Source organism: Olea europaea, unplaced genomic scaffold (assembly GCF_002742605.1).
Source record: "Olea europaea var. sylvestris unplaced genomic scaffold, O_europaea_v1 scaffold806, whole genome shotgun sequence".
In the NCBI taxonomy this organism is placed as follows: Eukaryota; Viridiplantae; Streptophyta; class Magnoliopsida; order Lamiales; family Oleaceae; genus Olea; species Olea europaea.
Window position 1 is genome coordinate 54,716 of NW_019266496.1, and position 24,059 is coordinate 78,774.

The following is a 24,059-nucleotide window of genomic DNA, read 5'->3' on the forward strand; positions in this document are numbered from 1 at the left end:
TCTCTTACTCACTCATTTTATCAAAATATTAACACTACACCCAAAATCACATTTTGCAACGATCAAAAAACGTTGCCAAAGACCTATCGCAACGTTCAGGCGTTTGTTATGGATTCAGATGATGCCGTAGAGTGAAGAGTTTTGGCAACGTTCATTGAACATTGCAACTCAAGGTTCTGAGCGTTGCAAACGAGTTTTGGTAACATTCACTGAAAGTTGCGAAAAAGGATTTAGGCAATGTTCATTGAACGTTGCAAAACAGATTGAACGTTGCCGTTTTCTATCTATTCTTTTGAAAAAAAATTACTCATACATTGTTATATATTTATATATTACTTTACATATATAAAAATCATTTCACATTAATTGTTAAATTTATTTATGCAATAAAAATGAGTAATAAATTCCTCATCACAAATCCTTCTTACACACTTGAAAAAACGAAATTACTTGTATCAAAGAAAACAAGTTAGCCTATAAATACAAAAACTAGACTACGTAATTCTTTAAAACTCTCTTCAGCAATTACCTTTTCTCCGTTAACACCCACAGTTTTGTTCTTATCGAGATGAAGCAACATTGCCATCTTCTTGTACCGTTTCTTCAACTTAGACTTGTATGCGGATGGATCCATTCCAAGAATTGAATAGAAATCAAATTCTCCATTAATTTTTGCCTCTGAAGCAATGTAAACTCTAAAATTTGCCACCATTTGAGAAATGCCCTCCAGTTCAGGACAGGACATCTGAGCTTTAAAAGCTTAATTCCTTGCACCAACAAAATTTCTCTCTGCAAACTTCTTCTCAGCATTTGCTTTAAACCTGAGCGCTTCCTCTAAGTTTGATTCCATCTCAAATATCTGAAATCAAACCCAAATTCTTGAATGCACACTACAAGCAGCATACAATGGGTAACTGTTCGAGTCCAATACTCAAAATAACCATGGTAACACAGTTTGCTCATTTTCAAATAAAAAAATTAATCATCTTTCCTGGACTTTACGCAATCTACAATTAATACTGTCATTACACAACTAATTCAATTTCACAACCTAAGTGATTATATCCACATCAAATCAATTGATTTTCAATTTATATAGCAAGTGGATTGATATATAAAACAACAATCTTTAACTTCATCCTAATAAAATGCAGATCAATTTCAAGCTCAACCGCACACCAGATACTAAAAGCGCAATTTAAAAATCATCATAAGAGCTTCTTTTATACAGTCCAGAACATATCAGGCAAGAAATCATACTTAAAAAATTATTTTCTCAAGGAACACTCACCTCTACAAGATAGTCAAACAATTTAAAGTTCAATTCAACGATTATAAGAAAAGAAAAATCAAATTCGACCATAACGTTCACATTGAGCAAAGATCTGAGCCAACACAAACTCAAATCATCAAAATTTATGAAGTAAAGTCATTATCTCGTTGTTTCTGCTGAAAATTGAACACTTTTGTAACTTGCTCATATTTGAATCATACTAAGTAACACTCTGAACCCAGACCACCAAAATATTTTCTGATCCTTCAATTTTCTTCAGATCCACTGAGAATAAAGGGATCTCGATGGAATTGAATAAACTTGGTTTACAAGAAAAATTTATATGTACAATTACTGCATATTTCTATATGTACATATCATAGTACGCAGCCCTCGAACACCATCCAAAGTGATTTTTTCTACTGCAGCTTCACCACTAAGTTTTAAATCCTTACTCCACTAGCAAAACGGAATAAGGAATAAGATGCAGTATAGAGGAACCTACAAACACACAATAAAAGAACAGGAACCTACAAAAATAATTATAACTACTTGCAGTTAAGAGTAACTTCTACTTCATTGACTTTCATCACTGTCACCAAATAAAAGCACCAAACATAAGTAGAAATAACCAGTACTGATAATGTACAATAAAGATAAAAAAAAAAATTACTTGCATATTATTGTCCCTAATAAAATAAATCTTGAAAACTATTAATTTAACGGAAAATCGACGGCAAAATGACTAAAATGTATAAATCCAACCCCCTCAAGCTCGAGCAATCAAACAAATTATATAAATTCATTTTGCTCACGATTAACGTTCAAATATGTTAAACTGCTTAAATCCATCTTAAACTGCCTTCCAAAGATGTTGTATAGGTCCATCTTACTCGTACTAAATAAATAAAAAGAAATGAGAAATGAAAGGGCTTTTGGGCTTCACCTTCTTCTATTGACCGAATGAACTTCTTCTCTCACCTACTGCCGAATGAACTTCAGTACTTCAGAGAGTTCACGGTTCAGTGCTAAGTGGTCTACGCCTTCTTCTTCTAAAAAGATTCCCCGGCTGCCTGTTGTACTCTCGTTTCGGCTGCGTCGTTGATGGTGTCGATGGAAGAAAGGCGGCTTCGCATCAAGGGCTCAAAGAGACACGAGAGAGAGAGGGATTTTGGTGGCGAGAGTGAGAGAATGGTCGTGCTTGCTGTCTTGCAGATCATTGACGAGAGAGCGAGAGTGAGAAAGAGGGGGAAGAAATTAGGGCTATCCACGGTTTTAGAGTTGAAATTGAGTTTTTTCCAAACTATCGGAGTCGGGTCGGGTCAGGTCGTGTGGTTTGGGTTTTGTATGTTTTAATTAATGACAACGTTTGAAGAATGTTGCCAAAGATAATTAACTGCAACGTTCACATGAACGTTGCTAAAACATATAATGGCAACGTGCATTGCACGTTGTTGAACTAATTAACTGCAACGTTCACATGAACGTTGCTAAAATATATACAGCAACGTCCATTGCCCGTTGCAAAAGTAGATAACGGCAACGTTCTTTGAACGTTTCTAAATATCTACAGCAACGGTCAAAGCACATTAAAAAAAAAACAGCGGCGGTCTATGAACGTTGCAAAAGGGTGTTTTAGCAACATTCATTCAAAGAACATTGTTAAATCTTAATTTACTCAACTAATGGTAACATACATTTGTTGAATATTGCAATAGACCTCTTTTAGCAATATGCAATTGAAGAATGTTGCCGTTTACATGGTGCGAAAAGATTTTTTTCTTGTAGTGTAGCTCTTCTAATTTTTTTAGAATTTATCTATAGTTTCCCTATAAATTATAACATTTACTTTACTTCCTAATTATATTTTGAATCTAAATTTGCATTTTCCCCTATCAAATTGTGTATATAGAATGAGTCTTAAATGATTATATCCAATTCGACTTATATTTAACAAATTGTGTTTATTTGATAGAATATTAATAGTGAATATTGTTTATATTAAATACACTATAAATTCTTTAAATATAAATATGCATTTTTTTATGATGAGCAAAATATTAATAAAAGAACTGTTCGAAATTAAATGGATGAAAATGATGAACAAAATTTTAATAAAGAAATGTGTTTTTAAACTTAATTCTACGTTTTCTTGAGTCAAATATGAATTATTCAAAAATCAAGAACAAAATTTCGATCTATGCGAGGTTTGATTGCCTCCCCCCCCCCCCCCTCTACAGGGAAAAATATATATTCTGACGGGTGAGTTTCGTCGCCGTCAAGAAAGGTTTCTCATTTTTAAACTGAGAGAACTATTTTAAGGCATATTTACACAACCGAAACTAAGGACCAACAGTTTAATTGTCAAGGCAAGTTCAAGGCCATAAAGATTTGATGCACAAGATTCATGTAATTGGAAGAGCAGTCATGGTGGGAATTTAAGATTTAGAAACTGGGGAGCAGAAGAAATCCCCAATGAATTCATATCAAGAATTATACGGAAAAAGGTAGATCAAATGCTGGTGGTCTCAAAAAGGTGGTTTTGTGCTATACAGATAAGCAAATTGTAGCAACAACTACAGAATCATATCACATCACACGAAACAAATTAAAGCCCCTGTTTGATCCCCTTTTTAGGGTAAAATGTATTATGAAATAGTAATTTTTTGGAGAATGTGTGGTTAAAAATTAAGATTTTTTTTTTAAATACGTGTATTAATTATTTTAGAGAAGAATGTGTGGTTAAAAATGAGATTTGAAAAAATGGGGCTTGTTTACCACTAAAATAGGAAAATAAGCTTAAAAAAAGTAATTTTTTGAAGAATGTATATATAAAAAGCAAGAAAAAGTTAAGAATTTGTGTATAAAATATTTTATTATGAGAATGTATAGTTAAAAATGAGTTTGATAAAAAACTAATTTCAAAATCATGATAGACAAACATATACTAAGCTTTATAGGAGAAGCGAATGAAACCTAATTTTTAAATGGATAATTAGCACAAAACGTTATTACCTTTCAATGTTATTGTACAAAACGTCATCACCTTTCATTTTTTTACATTTTCACCCTTACCTTCACATTTTATCGCGAAAATCATCATTTTCTTCAAAATTTTCATGTGAAATAACATATATACCCCATATTTAAATTTAAAAAAAAAGGCTAAAAAATAAATTGCAATTAGACTCTCAAACTTTTTTAAAAGTGAAAATGAATCCAAATAAATTATTAAAAAGTTAATTATTACAAAACATCCCTACCTTTCATTTTTTTTGACATTTTCACTCTTATTTCATATTTCATTGCAAAAAATGTTATTTTCCTCCATTTTCTCAATTAAAAGTTGTAAAATGAAAAATATACAGTCCTCTTTAAGTAAACAAGAATAAAAAAATAAATTACAACTATACTCTCAAAATTTTCAAAAAAGTACAAATAAATAATTAAAAAAGATTTTTTAAATTATTTATTTGAAACTTATGTACTTTTTTTTTTTTGAAAAATTTGAGAATATAGTTGCAATTTGTTTTTTATTTTTATTTCTTTAAAGAAGATGGTATATTTGTTATTTTATAGCTTTTAATTGATAAAATGGATAGAAATAATGAATTTAGTAGTGAAATATATAAATAAGGACGAAAATGGTAAAAAAAAAAATTTGGACATTTTGCACAATAATAATGAAAGATGAGGGCATTTTAAACTAATTACTCTTTTAAAAATTTATTTGAACTCATTTACACTTTTTTAAAAAGTTCGAAAATATGATTGCTATTTATAACTTCTTTTTTCTGTTTTATTATTTTATTTAAATATGTGATATATTTATCATTTTACACTAGAAAATTGATAAAAATGATGATTTTCATAAAAAAAAAATGTGAAGGTAAGGATGAAAATGCCAAAAAAAAAAAAGTTGTGTTTGTTTTACACAATAATATTAAAAGGTAAAGACGTTTCATGCTAAAGAACGTGGATGTTCGAGTCCTCTTTAAGGAAAAATATTGAATGGTCATTGAATGAGCAATTCAATAAGAGAGCTCGTTTTAGTTATGGGTGAACGACGGGAATTGAATCCACACATGGTGGATTCACAATCACAATTGATCTGATTCAAGATCGTCGAGAGGTAATTCAATAGTTTACCCATTTCAACACTAATCAATAAAAAATTATTTATTCCCTATCATGCTTTAATCTGTATTATATTTTACTTCTAAGTACACTTTTATATTAAGAGCCTGTTTTATTTAGATTCGATAATTGAAAGATGGGGTTGTCGTTTCTTTTTCATTTGGATTCGTCAACCGTAATGATAAACTCTTGCGTCTCACAGCACGGCACCATCCCCATACCATACTTACCACTTGTTTAAGCTCCATTTCATTAAGAAAATGTTTTTCGGAATTGTGATTTTTTAGGGAATTTGTGGTTAAAAAACCAAAAAAAATTGATTTATGTGTATAATTATTTTATAGGAGAATGCGTAGTTAAAAATGAGTCATTAAAAATTGAATTTTTGAAAAAATGGAGGTCAAACATTACGGTAATCACTATAAGCTCATGTATTCCGCTCATTCACCAACGAAAATCCCGACTGACAATTTTCCTGCCTTCCGCATACAAACATTGATGAAGTCAAATTGCAACAGAGCTTATCATCTCCAGGCAACAAAGAAAATACATTACGATGTCTAAGTTAGGAGCTCGGATCAAGAAAATCAATGAACAAAAGTTGATAAATCCCCTTGAGCATAATAACCACATAGAATCACTAAAAACTCCAATCACCACCTCATTTTACATGAGTTAGAGTCATAATTCTAGCCCCTAGACAAGTTCAGCGAAAAGCCAGAACCCAGAAGGCTCAAAGCTGCTTTCCTAGTTTAATCAGAATCAGCATGTATAAGCCCTTCTTGATCTTTCCCCATGACTCAAATTTGCACAAGGCAGGCAAAGAGTGTTACAACTAAAACCTACATGGACCTAAAAGCGTCTCTGTACACTGTTAGATGATTACATCGTCTACAGGTAAACTTGAAGATGCCTATGGATGACCATCAGCTGAGATGTAAATCATGATAATGATATGAACTATTTCAAACAATTGTATTGAATCAATTCAAGAGAAGAAAAGAGAAGAGAAGAAGAAAAATGAAGAAAGAAAACCACAATCTATTAAGCAACAACAAAAACTAGGGTTTTACAATGAAATAAAAATAGCACAAGGAAACCTAGAATAATAGGAAACCTAACATAAGGAAATAAATAAATAAATATATAAATATATGTTATTATCTCCCCTAAAACTCACGATACTAAAGCAAGAAGCAGCGAGAGTTTGTCACGCAAGAAGCGAAAACATTGAACAAGATGAGACTTAGTGAAAAAATCAACAAGCTGCAACGATGAAGAAACAAAAGGTAGGGAGACGGTGCCAGTCTGCAAATGATGACAAACCAAATGACAATCAATCTCAATATGCTTTGTGCATTCATGAAATAGAGAGTTTTGAAAGCTCTGAATAGCACTAGTATTATCGCAATACATAGGAGTTGGGGAAGAATGAGGAACCCCCATGTCTGCAAGTAACCATTGCAACCACACAATCTCGGTAGTAGTGAATGCCATAGCTCAATACCCTACCTCCGTAGAGGAACAGGAAATAACAGTCTATTTTTTACTTTTCCAAGAGATAAGAGAATCACCAAAAAATATACAAAAATCAGTAGTGGACTTATGATCAATAGGGTCACTATCCAATCAGCATCGGAGTAGGCACGGAGCACTAAGGATGAGGTCGATGGGAACAAAAGACTTTGAAAACATGTACCACGAAGATAATGCAAAATACAAACTGCTACCCAATGAACTGTAGTAGGAGCGAAAACAAATTGACTAATAATGTGAACAACATAAGCAATGTCAAGACGTGTGATGGCAAGATAAACGAGACATCCAACAATAGTGTGATACAAAGTACTATTAGTCAATGGTACACCATCAGAGGAAGAATATCGAGTGTTGGACTCAAGAAGGGTATCAACAGTTTTAGTATCAGTAAGGCTGGCACGCTCAATAACATCCATAGTATACTTGGACTGAAAGATAAGATAACTTCTAGGAGAAGAAGCAACTTCGATCCCCAAAAAATAAAATAGTGGACGCAAGTCCTTCATTTCAAAATGACAAGCCAATTCTAATTTCAAATTTGCAATTCCATGAACATCATCACCAGAAATAATCATATCGTTAACATATAGCAATAATAGAATGCGACCTGCTGAAGTACATCTAAAGAATATAGCGTAGTCATGATGACTGGATGTAAAATCAAAAGACGTAATAACAGTAGAAAATTTCTCGAATCAAGCACAAGGTGCTTGTTTGAGGTCATAAAGTGTCTTCTTGTGCTTGCAAACAAATCTAGGATAGTGAGAAAGACTAGGAGTAGGGACCATGTAAATCTCCTCTTGAAGATTTCCATTTAAAAAGGCATTTTTGACATCCAATTGAGAGACACTTCACTGATAAATAGATGCAACTGGAATAAGTATATGAACAATGGTCATCTTGGCAACAAGAGCAAAAGTCTTCTCATAATCCAAACCATATTGTTGATTAAAACCTTTAGCAACCAATCTAATCTTGTAACGCTCAACTGAACCATCAGATTTGGTTTTAATCCTATAAACCCAACGACAACCAATAGCATGTTTACCTGAAGGCAATGCAACTAAATCACAAGTGTCTGTCTTATGCAGAGCAGAGAGTTCATCAGCCATAGCCTGTTATCAAAGAGGATATAAAATAGCTTCTTTATAGGAAGATGGTTTAGATAACTAGAGGTTAGAAAGCAACAAAATGACTTGGAATAACAAGTATAAGCAAAATCAGGTAACCAAGTGGACTTACGAATACGTTGAGGATATCGAGGAAGAGATGGATTAGGAGCTGAATTAACAATCTCAGGCGATGCTTGGAAAGCCCTAGAAGGAGGAGGGGTATCATGAGCTGGAGCATGTGTACGTACAGGATATGAAAAATCAACAGTACATGGGGTGTGGGAAGATGGACTAGCTATATCATCAAAGAATGGATCAATATGAATGAGATCAGTTTTAGTCACGTCATGAGTATTATCAGAAATAGTGAGAATGGAATGTGCTCAAGAAATACGACATGACGAGAAACATATAATTTATTAGTTATGGGATCGAAACAATGATAGCCCTTTTGCCCTTGCCCATAACCCAAAAAAATACAGATAGTAGAACGGGATGTCAACTTACTACGTTCGACTTTACGACGAAGAACAAAACAAGTACAGTCAAAGACTCTCAATGAGAAGTAATCCGGAGGATGCCCATACAATGTTCCAAAAGGTGATAAGCCTGAATTGTGGGAAGATAAAATCTTATTAATTAAAGAAACAGCAGTAAGGGTCGTTTCTCCCCAAAATTCACTGGGAACTTTGGATGACAAGAAAAGTGAACGAGCAGTTTCTACAATGTGCCTATATTTTTTAACACTATTTTGTTGTGGGGAATTAGTACACGAAGTTTGATTATCTAAGCCGTCAAGAGCAAGCAATTCGGTTGAAGTGTACTTTCCACCCAAGTCACATCTAAAGCACTTAATTACAGTGGGATATTGAGTTTTAATAAGTGCTCTAAAAGATTGATAAATAGACAGAAAATCAGATCGTCGTTTCATAAGATAAACCCAACAATAACAAGTATAATCATCAATAAATGACACATAATATCGAGACCCTCCTTTTGTAGCAATAGGAGCAGGTCCCCATACATCAGAGTGAACAAGATCAAATGATGCAATGGAATGAGAAATACTTCGAGAAAAATGCAAAGCAGAAGATTTTGCTAATTTGCAACTACTACAATCAGAAATATCATGAGTTTGTATATTTCCCAATTGACCCTTAGAAACTAAATTTCAAACGACTAGCGGAAACATGTCCAAGGCGAGAATGCCACAAATAAAAGCTAGAAGACGAAGAAAAAGATGACAAATCAACGCCAAGGGCTGCACCTTGTGGTGGTCTTAGATTGTCCAGAACATATAACCCTCTTTGTCTACAGCCTATCCTAATTAGCTTTCGAGATTGAGGATCCTGCACATGACAAACAGTAGAAGAAAACTGAACTAAGTATCCAGAATTGCACAATTGGCCAATAGAGATAAGATTTAAAGTAAGAGTTAGAACACAATAGACATCTGAAAGTGATAAATTATGTGTATTAATAGAACTAACACCTGCTAAAGGTAATGGTATGCCATCAACAGTCATAACAGACATGAACAGGTTAGAGGTACACAAGTCATTAAAGAATTTTGAATTAGAAGACATGTGTTTAGAAGCACCTGAATCAAAGATCCATGAGGAAGAAATACCTGAGTGACTCTATGATGACAAACCTATATGAGTGGAGGTTGACATAGCATGTGGCTATGTGGCTAAAAACTTCTGAAACTGCTTTGTTAAGTCTGTCAACATGGGATTGGAGGAAGGTGGTGCTCCAAGTATTAACGAATCACTAGGTGGTGTGGTGCCAGCTATGTTAGCATTGGGACGATAAGATCACTACTGTGATTGAGGTTGCTGTTTCTTCAATAGCTTAGGACATTGAGACTTCCAATGTCATTTTTGTTACAAAAGTTACACTCATCACTAGCAACTCACACATAACCTTTATTCTGATCTGCATGAACAGTTGAGAGGGTATAGCCAACACTGAGGTGCTAGATGGAGGAAGAGATACTTCTCCCGCAAGAGATTTCAAACGTATTTCCTCAGCCACAAGTTCACTAAGAACCGAATCAACTAGAGAAAGTGGAGTGCGATGCAAGATAGAGCCTCTAATATTGACATAACCCCACAATCTTTTTCCTTTTAGAAAATTTCTTATCATTGTACTCCAATATGAATAATTTTTACCATTTAATCTAACACTAATGGATTAAAGTTAGTCACCTCTTTCAGTTGCCATCATAAAGTCAATAAATGATCAAATATGAATCAACGAAATCACCCAATTTTTGAAGAAACCAACGTACCACGACAAACTACAATTGAAATGTACTACGCAGTATACGTATAACAAAAGTAATACCACCAAAAGATCAAAAATTTATCAAGGAACAAACTGCCTTTTGGAATCACCCAGGAAAAACAACTCACACACCCTCACCATCACTGCCCGTGGAACCCACGTGCCATCGTTCGCCTACACATGCTAATCGAGAGCTTTGCCTCAATCTGCTGAACAAGGATCTGGCCTCAATTTTCCCAGTCAGTCTATGGTTTTGTCGGAATTGTGATTTTTAGTTGCAATCGATAAGGTTTTGGCACAAATTTTGTTTGCTTGATTTCTGCCTCAATTTCTACACTTCCCAATAGAAAATTTTACTTAGTTATCTACTCTGATACTATGATAATAATATGAACTATTTCAAACAATTGTATTGAATCAATTCAAGAGAAGAAAAGAGAGAAAAGAAGAAAAATGAAGAAAGAAAACCACAATCTATTAAGCAACAACAAAAACTAGGGTTTTATAATGAAATAAAAATAGGTTTATACTACAAGGAAACTTAATATAATGAAATAAATAAATAAACATCAAATAAATAAATATATAAATATATATTATCAAATCAATCTACTTGTAGTAAGAAATCTTCGTAAATGAATTACTGGGAAGGATAGCCACATCCAAGTAGTCACACGACTCATACCTATGCATGCAACATGCAAGTCAAATTCCGTTTTGAAATTTGAGATGTCTGGGTACTGAAGTAATTAATATTTACCTGAAAGCTAACTTTACCAAAGGCTTCGCTTCCACAATTTGCATCCTCTCATTTACTTAAGAAAAGGTTCTTCACGCGTACAAAGAACATTAGCATTTATAAAACAGCCAGACATGCATATACATATGTTGGTGATTTGTATAGTGAAATGGTAGTTTGAAATTGACAAAGTGAATGGTAAAGTTTAATTCGCAGGAGCTTGTTTAAACTTAATATGGAATAGAAAACGAAAAGAAACGAAGGAGAGTGAAAGGCGAAAGGAAAATCTGAGGCAAGTGATAGAACACTCTCTCCTTAAAACAAAACTGTCACGCAACGATGCTAAAGGATTACGACACTTGCTTTCCAAGTTACAACGGATACAACTTGTGGTAGAAGCACTTCAAACCACTAGCAACAATTTTTCTTCTCTCTACAAAAATATAAAAAATAAAATAACTTTTGAAATGATTTTTGGAGAGATTTTGATGCAACACTTAATGCAAATGATGTTGGATCCATAATAGACATCCAAAGAATCCTATTTATAGAAGAGGAAAGGTTGTGAGTGAAGAGACGCGCTCCAAAACTCAACAACTTCAAGAAAGGGACTTATCCCTCGTGTCGTTGGCCTCTTACTCGAGCGTTAGTAACACATTTTCAACAGAAACTTTTCGCATGCTTGCCGCTAGCTTGTCGCTCGAGTGGCGATGTTAGCTGATTTTACATCTTTTTCTCTATTTTCTTTCAAATTTGGACTGCAATTTTTCATCCATTCAAAAATGATTTTGAGATTCCAAATATACTATGACAATTTGCTCGACATGTAAAGCAAGTTAGTCTATTTATTTTTATAATTTGACTATTGAATCAAGTTTGAATATATGGTTGAATTTGACACAAAGTCACTTTTCAAATTTATACTTAACTAAATTTTTCGATCTTTTAACCAAATTCAAACAACATATAAATGCCAAGGCATATATGACATCAGTAATCCCATTCTGATTATTCTTAACATTCAGAAATACTTCTTTATTGAAGTTGATGTTGTAAATAACTAAACGGGTAGCCTCTACTTGAATATCAATATGATCAAAACTTCTCCAAAAACTGATTTATTCATGCCATTTGCATGTTCATTTGGATGTACTGTGAGGAACATGGCATGGAGGAAATGGTTAATAAATATGTAAAGGTTGATGTCTAACAAACATTGCTGAATGCTCGACACTGAATGTGATAAACATGAGAACAAAAGATTGCAACATGGCCGAACAAAGAGAGATTTGACCTCTCTAACCCCAAAATGACCACGTTGATCAGGATAGACAAAAGCAAAAGAGAGAACCTAAGGTATGAACCCTATTTGGAGGGGGATTAAAATCATATTTTTAGTAGATTTTTATAAAAGTTGATGAAATGTCTAATTGAAAAGTTGTGGGTCTCATGAAATATGTGATTATAATTAATTGTTGAATTTGACTTAAATTAAAATCTAGATTTTAATTCTTACCAAACAAGAGCATAGTAGTAGATGCGTGTTGTATTTTAATTTTAATAAAGTATAATTTATTAACAAAATTTTACAAAAAAAAATGCTCTCTCCCACGCACAATATAAGGTTCCATACCAACTTCTATTGGATTTCAAGAAAGGTTAAAATATTGTATATACATAATACAAAAAATGGTCAAGAAAGTCTTGTTAGAAAAAATGGTTATGAAATGGGTCAATTTTGAGCTCAAATTTCAGTGGGACCCACCTTTTAATTAATACGGGACCTAGCATATTCACGTTCTCCTCCGCGAGATGATTAACGTGATATATTTATTTATCGAAAACCATTTAAAATTGAATGAAATATTAAGTGTTAAAGTAACCCACATAAACTAAGTATTATGGAAGAATTTGATTTTCCAAACACTTATCCCACATAGGAAAGTTAGGAAATTTTGGTGTGGTTTATAAGATGGAAGTTTGGAATTGGGTTTGGGCCCCAAGGGGTACCAATAGTCTTTGGAAGGGGGAAGACCTATATCCTATTAGGTTCGGTCATAAATCCACACGTGCGCGCCGCCCCCGCCGTCCGTCCGGTTCGGTGCGGGTGCGGGTGCGGGTGGACCTTTGCACTATATTACTTTTTGGACAAAATTTATTTAAAATTTTGGGCCAAATTGTAAATGATCAAATTCTTGGGTACATTATGAAATTTAAATTTTGGCTTATTCCGAGTATTTTATTTTCTTTTAACAGTCGTCTGTTTACCGATCAAACAGTTGACTATTAGTCAACTGTTAACCGACTTAACAGACGCGACTTTTAAAAACAGCATGTCTGTTCGGATTTTGAGGTTTATCTAAAAGGCGATGACTATTCGAATGACCATGAACAAGTCTATAAATAGCCAGCCTCTCTACCAGAAAATGCACACCATTTTCATTGCAAACTTTCTGTGAATTGAATCTCATTCCCTTCTCTCTCGTTCTGATATTATCTCGAAGTAAAACACACTTCGTTGAGTTCGTTGGAACTCCTGCAGATTGCAGTGCTACTTCCGTAGGAGACGAAAATTCGTTCTACTCTGGTAAACGATTGCTGGACGCCTTTAGCACCATTGAAGACAGCAAATTCGTTTTAAGGAAATATCGTGGAGTCGGTGGGCTCGAATTACTGTTTACATCCTGTTGATCAATTCTTTACATTCAGGTGATTCTGTCGGATTGGTTTCGAAAGAGTAACATCAAACTCTAGAAACTACAATCTTAAAACGAATTTGTATTATTATTTTGTTTCTGTTTCTACTCCTTCTTACCGTTGATCTTCTGATTGTGTTTCAGGAATGGCAACTTCTGGTACCACACTCCCGAATACGACCGGGGAAAAATCAGAAAAGTTTAATGGGTTAGATTTCAAGCGTTGGCAACAAAAAATGCTTTTTTATTTGACAACGTTAAATCTGGCTAAATTTCTCAAAGATGACACGCCTTCATATACCGAGCAAGACACTGATGCTGAAAAATTGGCTGCGGTTTATGCATGGAATCATTCTAATTCTTGTGCAGAAATTATGTACTTAATGGACTAGATAACGCATTATATAATGTGTACTGCAATGCTAAGTGCGCAAAAGAACTGTAGGGATCTTTGGACACAAAGTACAAAATCGAAGATGATGGCACGAAGAAATTCATTGTCGGTCGTTTTTTGGACTATAAAATGGTTGACATCAAGACTGTCATATCCCAAGTTCAAGAATTTCAAATCATACTTAGCGACATCCATGCCAAAGGAATGAAACTAAGTGAATCATTCCAAGTCGCTGCACTGATTGAGAAATTACCACCTTCATGGAAGGATTTCAAGAATTACCTAAAGCACAAGCGGAAGGAAATGAAACTTGAAGATATAATTGTCCGATTGAGAATAGAAGAAGACAATTGCAAAACTAAAAAAAGGAATGGTGCATCTCATTCGATGGAATCAAAAGCCAACATCGTAGAAGGAGGCTTCAAGACTAGCAAAAAGAGGAAGCACAATGGGGAAGGACAAATTGGTTCTTCAAAAACTACTAAAAAGTTCAAAGGCAACTGTTACAATTGTGGCAAGGTAGGACATCGATCTAAGGATTGTCGAAAGCCAAAGAATGTAAAGGGAAAAACTCACCAGGCCAATGTAACAGAACATGAGAACCTTACTGATAAGGTACAAGACATGAATCTTTCTGCGGTCGTCTCTGAATGCAACTTAATTGGAAACACTAAAGAGTGGTGGGTGGATACTGGAGCTACTCGTCACATATGCTCAAACCGCGGGATGTTCAATACCTACAAAGCAATGGATCATGATGAACATCTCTACATGGGAAACTCGTCATCTTCCAAGGTAGAAGAACATGGGAAGATAGTGCTGAAAATGACAAGTGGAAAAGAGCTCACTCTGAATGATGTTCTTCATGTGCCCAATATTAGGAAAAACTTGGTATCTGGTTCTCTACTAGGTAAGAACAGGTTTAAGCTAGTATTTGTCTCGGACAAATTCGTACTCTCAAAGAATGAAATGTTTGTAGGAAAGGGCTACCTGAATGAGGGGCTCTTTAAGTTGAATGTAATGACTATTGTACCTCCAATTATGAATAAGAATACATCTTCTTCTTACTTGCTTGAGTCATTTAACATTTGGCATGAACGATTAGGACATACAAATTATAACACTTTGCGTAGACTAATCAAATTAGATTTATTACCAAAGTGTGATTTAACTCCTAATCACAAATGCGATATATGTGTAGAAGCTAAAATGTCACATCTACCATTTCGTTCTATTGAAAGAAGTACCGAACCCCTAAATTTAATTCACACCGACATATGTGATTTAAAATTTGTTCAAATTAGGGGAAGTAATAAGTACTTTATCACTTTTATCGATGATTGTACTCGATATTCCTATGTGTATTTGCTCAAAAGTAAAGACGAAGCAATTGAAGTGTTTAAACACTACAAGTTAGAAGTTGAAAATCAACTTAGCAAAAAGATTAAGGCCATAAGAAGTGATAGAGGTGGTGAATATGATTCACCATTTGAGAAATTATGTTCAGAACACGAAATTATTCATCAAACTACCGCACATTATTCTCCTCAATCTAATGGTATTGCTGAATGCAAGAATTGAACATTGAAGAAGATGATGAATGCTATGTTAATAAGTTCTGGATTACCGCAGAACTTGTGAGGGGAAGCCTTGCTTTCTGCCAACTATATTCTTAACAAACTACCACATCGAAAAACGCAAAAGATACCTTATGAAGTATGGAAAGGTCACAAACCTAATTATAAATACTTGAAGGTATGGGGATGTTTGACTAAGGTAGTAGTTCCTAAACCTAAAAGGGTTAAGATGGGACCTAAAACTATTGATTGTGTATTCATTGGTTATGCCTACCATAGTAATGCGTACAGATTTATGGTATATAAGTCTGAAAACCTGATATGCATGTTAATACAATTATTAAATCAAGGGATGCTACATTTTTCGAAAATACTTTTCCTTATAACATGCAAGGTGAATCAAATTCACAAAAGAGATCTCGTGAAAACGAAGAGGCTATAGATCAAGAATCTATAAATGAACAACCTAGACGAAGTAAGAGGGCTAGGACATCAACCTCCTTTAGGCCTGATTTTCTAACATATTTGTTAGAAAATGAACCTCAAAGTTTTAAAGAGGCTATGTCATCAACCGAAGCTTCATATTGGAAAGAAGCTATTCATAGTGGAATTGAATCCATACTACAAAATCATACTTGGGAATTAGTAGACCTCCCTCCTGGTAATAAGTCTTTTGGGATGTAAATGGATTTTCAAAAGAAAAATAAAAGCAGATGGATCAATTGACAAATATAAAGCAAGACTTGTCGGTAAAGGCTACAAGCAAAAAGAATGTCTTGATTATTTCGATACCTATTCTCCTGTGACAAGAATCACATCTATACGTATGCTTATTGCAATAGTAGCATTAAATGGTTTGGATATACATCAAATGGATGTTAAAACGGCATTTTTGAATGGAGAATTAGATGAAGAAATTTATATGGAGCAACTTAAAGGATTAGTGGCCTCAGGACAAGAAAAGAAAGTATGCCGATTTGTTAAATCACTATATGGATTAAAGCAAGCTCCTAAGAAATGGCATGAAAAATTTAACATGGTTATAATGTCAAATGGTTTCAAAATTAACAAGTGAGACAAATGTATTTATGTCAGGAACACTCCAAATGGACATCTCATGGTATGTTTATATGTAGATGACATGTTGATTATGGGTAACAATGATACCAAAATTCAAACTACAAAAAGGATGCTAACAAGTAAATTTGAAATGAAGGATTTAGGTGTGGTCGATGTTATATTAGGAATTAAAATTTCTAGAACATCTGATGGTCTCATATTGTCTTAATCACACTACATTGAGAAGATTCTTGATAAATTCAAGAAATATAATATTATTCCTATGAAAACACCTATGGATGTTAGTATGCACTTGTTTCTAATACTAGTGATAGTAAGTCTCAATTAGAATACTCTCGTATTATTGGCAGTTTAATGTATGTCATGAATTGCACTCGACCTGATATTGCCTATTCAATTAGTAGGCTAAGTCGATATACAAGTAATCCAAGCACTGATCATTGGAAGGTTATTGTTAGAGTTTTAGGGTATTTAAAACATACCCAAAATTTTGGATTGCACTATTCGAGATATCCAGCAGTACTTGAAGGATACTGTGATGCAAATTGGATATCAGATACTAAAGACTCCAAATCAACAAGTGGATATGTCTTTACACTTGGAGGTGCTGCAATATCATGGAAATCTTCAAAACAGACATGTATAGCTAGATCAACAATGGAATCTGAATTCATCGCATTAGACAAAGCCGAAGAAGAAGCCGAATGGCTACGAAACTTTCTAGAAAATATTCCATGTTGGATAAAACCTGTGCCTACTATATGTATCCATTGCGATAGTTAATCAACAATTGGTAGGGCACAAAATGCAATGTACAACGGTAAATCTCGGCATATACGTCATAGACACAATACTGTTAGACAATTGCTCTCTACAAGCATTATCTCTATAGAGTATGTGAAATCAAAAGAAAATATTCAAGATCCGCTAACTAAAAGTTTAACAAGAGAGCAAGTCGAAAGTTCATCGAAGGGGATGGGATTAAAACTAATAAAATAATCAAAAGTTTTCATGGTGGCAACCCAACCTAGTTGACTGGAGATCCCAAGATCTAAGTTCAATGGGACAATCGAACTGTGAAAAACTTAGTATGCACTGGGAAGATTTTACTTCTACCCATTCCTATGATGAGCCAGTGCCCAGCTGCCGCGAAATAGGTTAAGATACGCTTTTAATGATTTCTATATCTTGATTCGTTTAAGTGGAGTATAGCAGAATACTTTTTATGGAAATCACCTATATGAGTGAGAAAGGGCCGCTTCTAAGAGAATTAGGTAAAGATGAATTCTCTAAAAATCACTAATGAACCAGGAGGTGTCCAAGACCAAAATGGACACAAACGTGAGAACCAACTGTGTTCGAAGAAAACTGTGTGACTTCTATTGTTTAGGTTTCCATAAACGGCTGACTGTTCAAAGCAACTTGCTATTGATTGGCTAAGGAAATCCGATATATTTTACTAGGGAAGGTTCAAAGTCATTGACTACTTATCCCGATGCAGTCTTCTTCAATTTTTCTTTGAAAAACATATCAAATGTTATCGTTTGGAATAAGGCCAACATATTTCATTCATATGGGGGATTGTCGGAAAAAATGGTTATGAAATGGGTCAACTTTGAGCCCAAATTTCAGTGGGACCCACCTTTTAATTAATACGGGACCTAACATATTCACGTTCTACTCCGCGAGATGATTAACGTGATATATTTATTTATCGAAAACCATTTAAAATTGAATGAAATATTAAGTGTTAAAGTAACCCATATAAACTAAGTATTATGGAAGAATTTGATTTTCCAAACACTTATCCCACATAGGAAAGTTAGGAAACTTTGGTGTGGTTTATAAGGTGGAAGTTTGGAATTGGGTTTGGGCCCCAAGGGGTACCAATAGTCTTTGGAAGGAGGAAGACCTATATCCTACTGGGTTCGGTCATAAACCCACACGCGCGCACCGCTGCCACCGTCCGTCCGACCGGTCGGCTCGGCTCGACACGTGCCTGTGTCCGAGTCCGAGTTCGATCCGGTTAGGTGCGGTGCGGGTGCGGGTGCGGGTGAACATTTGCACTATATAACTTTTTGGACAAAATTTATTTAAAATTTTGGGCCAAATTATAAATAATCAAATTCTTGGGTACATTATGAAATTTAAATTTTTGCTTATTCCAGGTATTTTATTTTCTTTTAATAGTCGTCTATTTACCGACCAAACAGTCGACTGTTGACCGACTGTTAGCCGACTTAACAGACTCGACTTTTAAAAACAGCATGTCTGTTCGAATTTTGAGGTTTGTCTGAAAGGTGATGACTATTCGAATGGCCACGAACAAGTCTATAAATAGTCAGCCTCTCTACTAGAAAATTCACACCATTTTCATTGCAGACTTTCTGTGCTTTGAATCTCATTCTCTTCTCTCTCGTTCTGATATTATCTCGAAGTAAAACACACTTCGTTGAGTTCGTTGGAACTCCTGCAGATTGCAGTGTTGCTTCCGTAGGAGACGAAAATTCGTTTTATCCTGGGAAACGATTGTTGGATGCCTTTAGTACCATTGAAGATAGCAAATTTGTTTTAAGGAAACATCGTGAAGTCGGTGGGCTCGAATTACTGTTTACATCCTGTTGATCAATTCTTTACATTCAGGTGATTCTGTCGGATTGATTTCGAAGGAGTAACGTCAAACTCTAGAAACTACAAGTCTCACAAAATAAGTATCACATGTTAAAAACTAGAAGTTAGTTCTCTTTAGATGCACGTGTGCACATATACATTTACATTGAAGAAAAGATTAAGGAGTAGAGCCAGAGAGCGAGGGTGAAGTGAGAAACATAAAAGATTATACATGGTGCAACTTTTCATACCAGATCAGTTAGTTCGCGTAGAGTCACTTCCGTCCATGTAAAAAAATTGGACTTCATCTGTGGGTTCCTTTCCTCTCAATGTGAAATCTCCATCGGCATGGTTGCCTCCAACCTGTTAAAAATAAGAAGAAAAATAAAACTTATCAAACTTTGTTCAATGGAGGGTCACAAAATGGAGTATATACATTGGTGAAAATACAAAGCAATAATGGACTAGTCTGGGCCACAGAGACAAGAAAAGGGAATGGGTAGAAATATTGAAGATGTAACAAAAAAACACAATTTAAAAGAACCTTGCTCATTATTTTGCAGAAAACAGATCCAAAGTCGTTCGTTTAGGAACCAAGGGAAGTCATCTATCATTGTTTTGATTAGAACCGCAAGCAATTAATTGATCTGATTTCATTTTTCCTTTTTATCTGGAAAAGGAATTCTTGAAAGTCCCAAATTTATGTGCCTTCAATTATAGCTCATCTACAAAATACAAAGTTGCAAAATAGCCAAGTCGTGGCTGCCAAATTTTCTCATTCAGCTCCCTTTTCTTTTAGTTTCATGCAGATACATTTTTATGAAAAAGCGCATACAAACTCGTGTATATGTCTATACAAGTACAGATATTCACTAAAACCTGGATCGAGAATCTGGGAAAGCTCTTAAAAGTGACTCAAGAAAAAATAACCAAATGCGGAGAAAATTGAGAACGACAATCAGTCTTGATGCTACCAAAAGTCGTACCTGGTGATTTCCTGAGCTTGAGGATTTTGAATGAGCGCGATCGTAGTGTTCCAATACCTGAAACAAAGGCAACGAGGTATGTTCTTGTCACCCCTCAGATGCTTAAGTCAGAAAGGGAATTATGTACGTAAGGCTATGAGCCGAAAATAATGAAAACGTACCTGATCAATGGCCCATGGTCCTATATTTATAGTAGTAAGCGACCTTCTCCTAGTAGGACTCAACTAGTTGGGTATCTCTATCCGGCGGAGTCCTATTAGGTGAAGGAATTGGATCAATGCCATAACTACGCCTGTGATAGAATCCTTGTGGGAGTCAAGTATCAAGTAATATGGTTGAGTTAGAGTCTCAATTACATAGGAATTATAAAGGGTCAACAATCATAGTTATGAGGAGAACATATACCCAAGGACTAATATGCTCGAGAACATGGGTCATAAAATGTTGAAGAAGCAAGACTGAAAGTACTTGAGCATTACACCCCGGGAAGTCCTCGGGATAGAGTGTTCGAGCATACCAAAATAGTGATGCATCACTGGCCCCCATAAAGTCCGCTAAAGCTTGGGCTTTGATGGATGGAGGAGGCTTGAACTCTATGTCAAACTCCCCAAGTTCAATTGCCCACTTTAGTAATCTGCCTGAGACATCTGGCTTTTGAAGGATGTGTTTCAGAGGCTGATTGGTGAGCACTACAATGGGGTGAGACTGAAAATATTGTCGAAGCTTTCGTGTTGCCACTATTAGGGCAAGAGCAAGTTGTTTGGACAAAGTGTACCTGGTCTCCGCACCAAGTAGGACTTTACTCACGTAATAAATAGGTTGCTGGGCTCTATTGACCTCTTTTACCAAGACGCCGTTTACTGCGTTTTGAGACACGGTTAAGTATAATAACAAAGTATCCCTGGCCTTAGGTTTAGTGAGGATAGGAGGAGACGCCAATGTTTGTTTGAGCTCCTGAAAAGCCTTTTCACACTCCTCATTTCATTCAAAGGATTGGCTGGCTCTAAGAACTTTGAAGAAAGGGAAGCACCTGTCTACTGCTCGGGACATGAACCTATTTAGGGCTGCTATCCTCCCTGTCAATTTTTGTACTTCTTTCTTAGTTCTGGGCAATTCCATTGTTGCCAAGGCCTGGATCTTATTGGGGGTTAGCTTCTATCCCTCGATGAGTGATTATGAAGCCTAAAAATTTTCCCGAAGCTACACCGAATACACATTTTTCTGGGTTGAGCTTCATTCGATATTTTCGTAGGGTGGCGAACACCTCCTCCAGGTTGGATATGTGTTGCTCTACCTTCTTACTCTTTACAACCATGTCGTCAACATAGGCCTCGATGTTCTTCCCTATCAAATCGACGAAAACTTTGCTGATGAGCCTCTAATATGTCGCCCCAGCAATTTTCAACCCAAATGGCATCACCCTATAGCAATATATGGCTGAATCAGCCATGAATGAAGTCTTCTCTTGGTCTTCTTCGACCATGACGATTTGATGATATCCTGAGAATGCATCTAAGAAGCTGTACAGCTTATGTCCGGATGTGATATCCACAAGATTGTCAATCCTGGGTAGCGAGTAGCTGTCTTTTGGGCATGCCTTATTGAGATCTATGAAGTCGATGCAGACCCTCCATTTACCACTGCACTTCTTCACAAGAACAACATTAGCGAGCCAATCGGGGTATTGGACTTCCCTTATAAACCCCGCTCTCACCAGTTTGCCGACCTCTTCCTGAATGACCACATGTCTTTCCGGCGCAAACTGTCTCTTCCTTTACTTAACAGGTTTGGCCTCTAGGCTTATATTAAGTCTATGGACCGCTATTTCAGGGTCTATCCCTGGCATATCCTCAACCTTCCATACAAAAATATCGATGTTATAGGACAAATAATTGATGACTTCCTCCCGGAGGCTGGCCTTAAGATCCCGACCAATAGTTACCTTTTTTTCGTGCTCGAGCTCGACCACCTCCAATTCCTCAACCGGCATAAGTCTATCCCTTGGCTCGAGCTCGAGCTCGAGGTCTAAAAGTTTCATAATGTCTATACTCATTCCTCGGATACTAGTAACATAGCACTATCTGACAGCTGTTTGGTCCCCTCGAACTATTTCGATGCCATGGCCTTTTTAGGAACTTCATGGCCAGGTAGAAAGTTGATACAATGGCTTGGATCTTGTTTAGTAGGGGCCTTCCGAGAATAATGTTGTAGGCCATAGGGATATTAACCACTTGGAATGGTGTGATCTCCGTCACTTGTGCATTACCAGACCTAATGTAAGCGAAAGCTCGACGATGCCCTCAGGGATAATGACTCCACTACCAAATCCCCGTAGAGGAGTTTTTACTGTTTTGAGCTATTTGGGAGAGAGCCCCATTTTAGTGAAAGCCTCCTGTAATAGTATGTTTGCTGCACTTCCATTATCAACTAGAATCTTCTTTACTTCAAAGTTAGCCATAATTGCAGAGACGACCAACGCATCGTCATGAGGATATGGTACTCCTTCCAAAACTCTTGCTGCAAAGGTAATGTCTTTGACTTTATCACGGGATTCCTTTGAGGTATGAGCATGTTGGCAGGCATATTGCTTTCGCCCACTATTTGTGTCTCCTCCAGATGCTATGCCTCTAATGATAATATTAATGGTCCCGGCAGTGGGTTGAACACTGCTTCTGACTCCAGGCTTTTTCTGACTGTCACGGTCATTCCTCGGGCATTTATCATGACCAATGTAGTTCCTTAAGAGTCCTCTTTTAATGAGGGCTTAAAATTTTCGCTACAAGGCTTGACAATTCTTCGTGGTATGCCCACGATCCTGGTGAAATTCACAATACTTGTTCATATCTCTTGTGTTAGGGGGCGACTTCATTCTTGAAGGCCACTTTAATTATTTCATATCTTTGATCTCCATTAAGATATTTGCCTTGGATGTGTTTAATCGGGTAAAGGGCCCTGGTAGACCTTCATTCTTGCGCTTTTCTCGAGGATACTCAGGCCGGGAGATAGGATCATGTTGCTTCTTGTTTTCGGCCTTTTCATGGAAAAGACCAGGTCTCCTTGAATTTAGTGTTTCCTCCATATTAATGTATTTTTCAGCTCGGGTGAGGAGCTCAATCACTGTCTGTAGCGGGGTCTTTGATAAGGACATCTTGAAAGCTTCACATCTTACGGCATAAGTGAGGGCGGAGACAACCGCTATGATGTGAAGGTCGGGTATTTGAAGCCTTTCTTTGTTAAACCTCATCATAAACTCTTGTAGGGTTTCACTTTGTCCCTGGCGAAGTTGCATGAGAGGGCGTAGTCTTTTTGATTCGCTTGCTACTTACAAAGAAGCTGAGAACTTATCAGCTAAATCAGAGAATGAGGTTATGGAGTTGGGCTCCAACAATGAGAACCAATCCCTAGTGGCATTAGTCAGCGTTTGCGGAAAGGCTTTGCACATAACCTAATCCGATGCAACTTGCAAATTCATGACATCAGTATATGCATTGAGATGGTTGATTGAGTCGGTCGACCCATCATACTCTTTAATGTGAGGATATTTGAATTTGTTTGGCAGGGGATATGACAATATCTCCAACGTGAATGGAGTGTTAGGGGTAAAACCCGTTGTCTCCCGAGCATTCC

General features: G+C 35.9%; 1 long non-coding RNA gene across 1 annotated transcript; it reads right to left on the minus strand.

Moving 5' to 3' along the window:
* Nucleotides 1-366: 366 nt before the first annotated feature.
* Nucleotides 367-2,546, minus strand: LOC111391558. The gene is made up of 2 exons (XR_002702131.1): nucleotides 2,220-2,546; nucleotides 367-859 (listed from the first exon to the last, which is right to left on the minus strand). It is a non-coding gene; the product is annotated as an uncharacterized LOC111391558 (long non-coding RNA).
* Between the last annotated feature and the right edge of the window lie 21,513 nt (nucleotides 2,547-24,059).